Below are 6,000 nucleotides of genomic sequence, written 5' to 3'. Positions count from 1 at the left end.
ATCTTGTTGGTCTCTCAGGTGTTCTGCTTCAGACCGACATTACTATCTCCTGAAACAATCTTGACAGAGGAAACAAACCTTATAAAATCAAGGTCTGGTTAGGCGATGTGGGTCTCTCAGGTACTCGTGCTGTCCAAGGGCAGAGGCATACTGCTTGCGGGGGGGGGCACAATTTGTGGGGAGTTCTCTTTGCCACAGCTCTGGAAAAAAGGGACAGGAGCTGCGGAAGCGTCGCTCCCATTCCTTGCAATGATTCTTACACAGAAGGATCCCATAGGCTGTGTTTGAGAGACAAATGCAGACAAACAAAGGGGTACTGGGAGTTTCCGCCTTAAATATTCCATATATGGGGTTGACTCCCCCCAATAACTATGTGAACCCCCTAGGCTCCCCTTCTCCCCTCTCCTTGACCTATTGGCCCAATGCCTGCCCTAATTCTTCTTCCCTCTTTAACCTGCACTCAACTGTACTCACTCCAAGCTTCTCAGCTGATAGGAGGTGACACCCACTCCTTTGGCCCCCTCTAATCCAGGGGATTTTTGGGTCACTTCGGGGGAGTCCGATTAAGGGAAACTGGAAACTTTAATCTCCCGGCCATGGAAAAGGGGGCAGAGCCTTGGGAAGCTGAGGTGGAAAGAGGCGCACAAGGAACCAAGTCAGCGCCAAGGGGACATCGCGGGGACAGGACCCCCACAGGTACCTTGGGGAGCTGAGCGGGTGTTGGGGCCGGTCGGTTTCAAGGAGAATGTTCCTTTGGGGGTTACGTTAGTGTGTGAGGGAGTAGAAACTGTCATTGAAGCATTCAAGTTTTGTGTGCAAAGCTTGGGTGGGAGGCCAGCCAGATACACTGGTGGAAGGGAGGGGGCCGCGGCTCAGCAGCAAAGCATTTGCTGTACGTGCAGAAGGTCCCCAGTTCAATCCCCGGCGTCTTCAGTTAAAAGGACAAGGCAGGAAGGGATGGGAAAGACCTTGGCCTGAGACCCTGGCTCAGTGGCAGAGCCTCTGCTTGGCAGGCTGAAGGTCCCAGGTTCAATCCCCGGCATCTCCAGTTAGAAGGACCAGGCAGGAGGGGATGGGAAAGACCTTGGCCTGAGACCCTGGCTCAGGGGTAGAGCCTCTGCTTGGCAGGCAGAAGGTCCCAGGTTCAATCCCTGGCATCTCCAGTTAGAAGGACCAGGCAGGAGGGGATGGGAAAGACCTTGGCCTGAGACCCTGGCTCAGTGGCAGAGCCTCTGCTTGGCAGGCTGAAGGTCCCAGGTTCAATCCCCGGCATCTCCAGTTAAAAGATCTGGCAGGAGGTGATGAGAAAGACCCAGACTCTGGAGAGGACGTTGCCCATTAGAGTAGGCACAACTGACCTTGCTAGACCAAGGGTCTGATTCAGGGTGAAGCAGCTTTCTGTGTTATGAGAGATCCTTTGGGGAGGGACTGTGGCTTGTGGTAGAGCATCTGCTCGACCCGCAAAAGATTCCGGGTTCAATTTCTGGCATCTCCATGTAATTGTCAGGTGGTAGGTGATGAAAAAGGGAGAGCCGCTGACAATCTGAGGAGACGATACAGACTCTGACGGATGCCGGTTCTGATTTGGAATAAGGCACATTCATGTGTTCAAGGGCCAGGCTTTGGTTATAAGCAATTCTGCTGCCTACCGTCTGTCTCTGTGTCGGGAAGGTGGTTTTCTCACTTCGGCAAGAGTTTAGCGTGCTCCGGGATCAGCGTTTTGGGAGGAGACCATTCCACAGCGAGGGTCAAAGGTCTTGCCTTAGGTTAAAAAGAGATCAAACACTTTCTGATCGGAAGCAGGGGGCAGAGGGGGCTGAGCCCCCACTGTCACTAGCATTGTGAGTGTGCCTGGCCTGTGTCCGGGGAACGAGACATGACCGTGTGTAGGTATGGAAAGCCCACCTTTTATTGACCTCCACAATGCACAATCTCATCATTTGAGTTAGGGGAGTTTCAGTGTGGTTCGGCCACCTCGGTAATCACTGGAGCCCAAGGAGGGTTCCGTGATCACCAAGGGGCCGAACCGCACTAAAGTGTTCTACCCGAGTCACAAATCACTTTCATGCTCCCGTGTGGTGTGGGGTTTCCAAGTTCAGAAGATGACAGAGGGTGGCTCCTTTGGAGAAAATAGCTCCATGGCCTCACAATTCCTGCGAAGCACCTTCCTCTCCTCAGCCCTCAGTCATGGCCCCCAGGCCTTCCCCAGCAAGAGCAGGCCACCCTAGGTCTTGTCACTTGGTCTTCTTGTTTGATTCCAGTATCTGCGAGGGAGTCAGGAGGTGGGTTTCTCTACTCAAATGTCTCCCCGAAACAAAGACCAGCCCTTTGCATGATGCACACCACGGATGCTGATTCTCGTCTTTTCTCTCCTTTTGCTTTGCCAAAAGGCTTCTAGAGGAGCTGACCACACCCAGAGCCACCAAGAAAAGCAATGGGAACTTGGACAGAATCTAAAGTTTGAAAGCTAAGTAGCCATGAAGAGGGGATGCTGGATATTTCACACATTCAAGGACCATGTCCTTTCTAAGGCAGTGGAAAGACCCTAAACTTGATTTAAAAATAGGATGTCAAATTCACCAGAGGTGATAGAACATGACTGTGTCTCCTGATATGAGTCATATCTATGGGCCTTGGATGACAATGGGGATGTGTCTTTAGATTTGAGTTAGAATCTGATCTTTTTTGGGAGATTGTAGAAGGAATGGGGAAGGAAGGGGGCATGGTGTGGCCCAATTACATCAGCAAGGTCAATACTTGCTGGGAGGGGGAACACCAAGGAAGGCTCCCCCCAAGACGTTGGAAGCTAAGCAAGGTCAGTACTTGGATGGGGAAACACCAAGGAACACTCTGCTGAGGAAGGCAACGGCAAACCACCTCTGCTAGTCACTGGCCTTGAAAGCCAATTGCTGAAGTTGCAATAAAGTGGAAGATAAAGAGGGTCAGTACTTGGACAGGAGAACACCCAGGAACACTCTGCAGAGGAAGGCCATGATGGCCAACCACCTCTGCTTCTCACTTGCCTGGAAAGCCCCTTGTTGGGATCACCAGAAGCTGGAAACTAAGCAGAGTCAGTATTTGGGAGGGAGACCACCAAAGGAAGCTCTGCAGAGGAAGACGAATACAAACCACCTCTGCTTCTCACTTGTCTTTTAAGCCCCTTGCTGGGGCCAATGTAAGCTGGTTGCAACTTGAAAGCCCTTACATAAGTTTGAAAGGAGACGAGTCCATGCTTTTTCAATAGCTGTTTAGGAATGGCTCCCTCCAACCATCCTTTTGCACCTCGGCTTTGGAGTGGGTCGCTTGGCAGATGGCCTGGATGAGTGGCCTCTTGCCCCCCTAGCTTCCGGGCTCTCGTCAGGAATTCCGCTAGTTCTGAACTATTTACAGTTGGAGAAAGTTCACTACTAGCAGAACTCGGCCGCGCGCCCCGTGCTCTTCGGTGGGGGGCAAGGCACCACAGCAGGGACTGGCCGGGCAAGTGCAGGGACCGCAAGGGCTGGGCAGGGGTGGGTGGGTTGACGCCCATCTCCTGGACAGTGTCGTGTTAGCAACTTATCCAGGTACAGGCTCCTTGTGTGTTGCATTCAAGGCCCTTCCTGGACGGGTTGCTGCTTCTCCGCACGGCCCAGCCCCACCGGGACACAGAGAAGGGGTGAAATCCGGAGGGCGGCCAAAATAAAAATAGTCTTGGTTGATCTCAAAGCTGCATCCCCATCACATTCATTCATGTGAACAGCGGCGGAAGTGTTCCAGGGAGGAGAGAACGACAGGAGGGAATTATAGAGACAGGGTGAGATCAGAGGGATTATTATATGTTTACGGGACACCATGGTCTCTGCCTGCCCTTGGAAGGGACAAGAGAGGGCCGGATGGCAGAGGCGGCATCCGCAGTGGTGGAATCCAATCCATTTGAGGTAGGGCATCTCTCTCTCTCTCTCTCTCTCTCTCTCTCTCTCTCTCTCTCTCTCTCTCTCTCTCTCTCTCTCTCTCTCTCTCTCTCTCTCTCTCTCTCTCTCTCTCTCTCTCTCTCTCTCTCTCTCTCTCTCTCTCTAGTTCTTCCTACATTTGTTATTGATTTGTCTCTTTTTCATCCCTGGCATTATCAGGAGGGAATGACAGGTAAGGAGCAGTTGGGATCTCATGGCATGCCCACAGAGTTGCCAAATCTGGGCTGGGGAATTCCTGGAGATTTGGGGCGGGAGCCTTGGGGAGGGTAGAGGTCTTGGTAGGGTGTAATGCCCCAGAGTTCCCCCTCCAAAGCAGCCAGTTTCTCCAGGGGAACCGATCCCTGTTGCCTGGAGATCAGTAATTCCAGAAGACCTCCAGGCCCCACCTGGAAGTTGGCAACTCTAAGGCTGTAATCATCAGTTGCTTTCCCCCCCTCCCCAAGGCATGAGGCATTCTCCAATCATAAAAGTTACAAGCTCTATTCCGTGTTTTGTTTCTTGCCATCAGTCTAGGGCAGAGTGTCAGATGGGAGCTAGCAAGTCCTGGCTTCAAAATTGAGACTGGCCATCATTTTCCTCAGCAAACCTGCCCCCCTTGCCCTCCTTCAGGGGGGGGAATGGCCATGTAACTTATGGGGAAAGTTACTGCTGGGCTGCTGCTCTGGAGGCAGGCAGCCAGAGGCAAACCCCCATGGCTCTGCCGGCACTGAAGGGACTGCTCAGCACCAATAACACAGAAGGACATAAGGGTGCTGCTTGCAATATCCATGAATGGCCCCTGCAGCCCTGGCCTGTTGTGCCTCTGGCCAGAGGGCCTCTGCCTAGCTCACGCCAGAGCCAGTTTGAATGTCCTAGTCCAGCCCTGAAGGACACTGGCCTGCCTTACAGGGTTGGTGTAAGGGCTATTGAGATAGACAAGCTTTCAACACAGCCCCCCCCCCCCCCCGCTGCCAGCTTAGATAGAATCACAGCATTGGAAGGGACTTCCTAGGCCATCTAGTCCAACCCCCTGTACCATGCAGGACACTCACATCCCTATCGCTCCTCCCCTGTCACCTGCCATGCCCTTGAGCCTTCACAGAATCAGTCTCTCCGTCAGATGGCTCTCCAGCCTCTGCTTAAAAATCTCCAAAGATGGAGAACCCACCACCTCCCGAGGAAGCCTGTTCCACTGAGAAACCGCTCTGACTGTCAGGAACTTCTTCCGGATGTTAAGACGGAATCCACAGCACAGTGAGGCTCTTAGGCCCCTCCTCCTCACTCCTGGGCCTTTATTTAATTTTTTATGGAATTTCACAGCAAAGTGAGAATAGCTGCCAAGTGGACAGTCTGGCCCATATCAGAACCACTTCCCAGGCTCCAGGCCTCCACAGTGGCTGTGCCCCCATCCTCCATCACCTCGGAGCGATCTCATCAGACGTTAAGGAGCATCTGCCCTGGCTTGGACTTGGATGGGAGACCACCAAGGAAGTCCAGGGCTGCAGAGGCAGGCAATGGCTAATCACCTCTGCTTGTCTGGTGCCTTGACCTAGATGGCCTAGGCTAGCCTCATCTTGTCAGATCTCGGAAGCTAAGCAGGGCCAGCCCTGGTTGGTATTTGGAAGGGAGACCACCCAGGAAATCCAGGCTTGCTATGTAGAAGCAGGCAAGGGCAAACCACCTCTGTTAATAGATTCTCCTGTGTCATATGTAGCACAATGAAGCTGCTACCCAGAATTAAACCTGGTTGTTCTTAAAGGTGCTGCTAGACTGAAACGTCTGTTCATCTCTTGCCTTCAAAAGCTCCCCCTAAATTGTCTACATCTCCACAGCGGGGGGAAAAATGACATACTGATATAATGTTCTACCATGTTGGAAACCGATGACTACAAACTCCAGAAGCCCACCCTGATGATGCAGGCAGGGAACAGCCGCTGCAGAAGACTCGCCCAGGGAACTGGCTGCAGCAGCAAAAGAGAATCCACCCAAACAGTCACCGTTTGGAAGAAGTCAACATATGCGCGGCGCTTTGTCCCCCTTTACAAACAACAGCGTACGATGCGGCCAACGG

The sequence above is a fragment of the Paroedura picta genome, chromosome 3 (genome assembly GCF_049243985.1).
Source record: "Paroedura picta isolate Pp20150507F chromosome 3, Ppicta_v3.0, whole genome shotgun sequence".
NCBI classification, from domain to species: domain Eukaryota; kingdom Metazoa; phylum Chordata; class Lepidosauria; order Squamata; family Gekkonidae; genus Paroedura; species Paroedura picta.
This window is presented reverse-complemented; position numbering follows the sequence as displayed.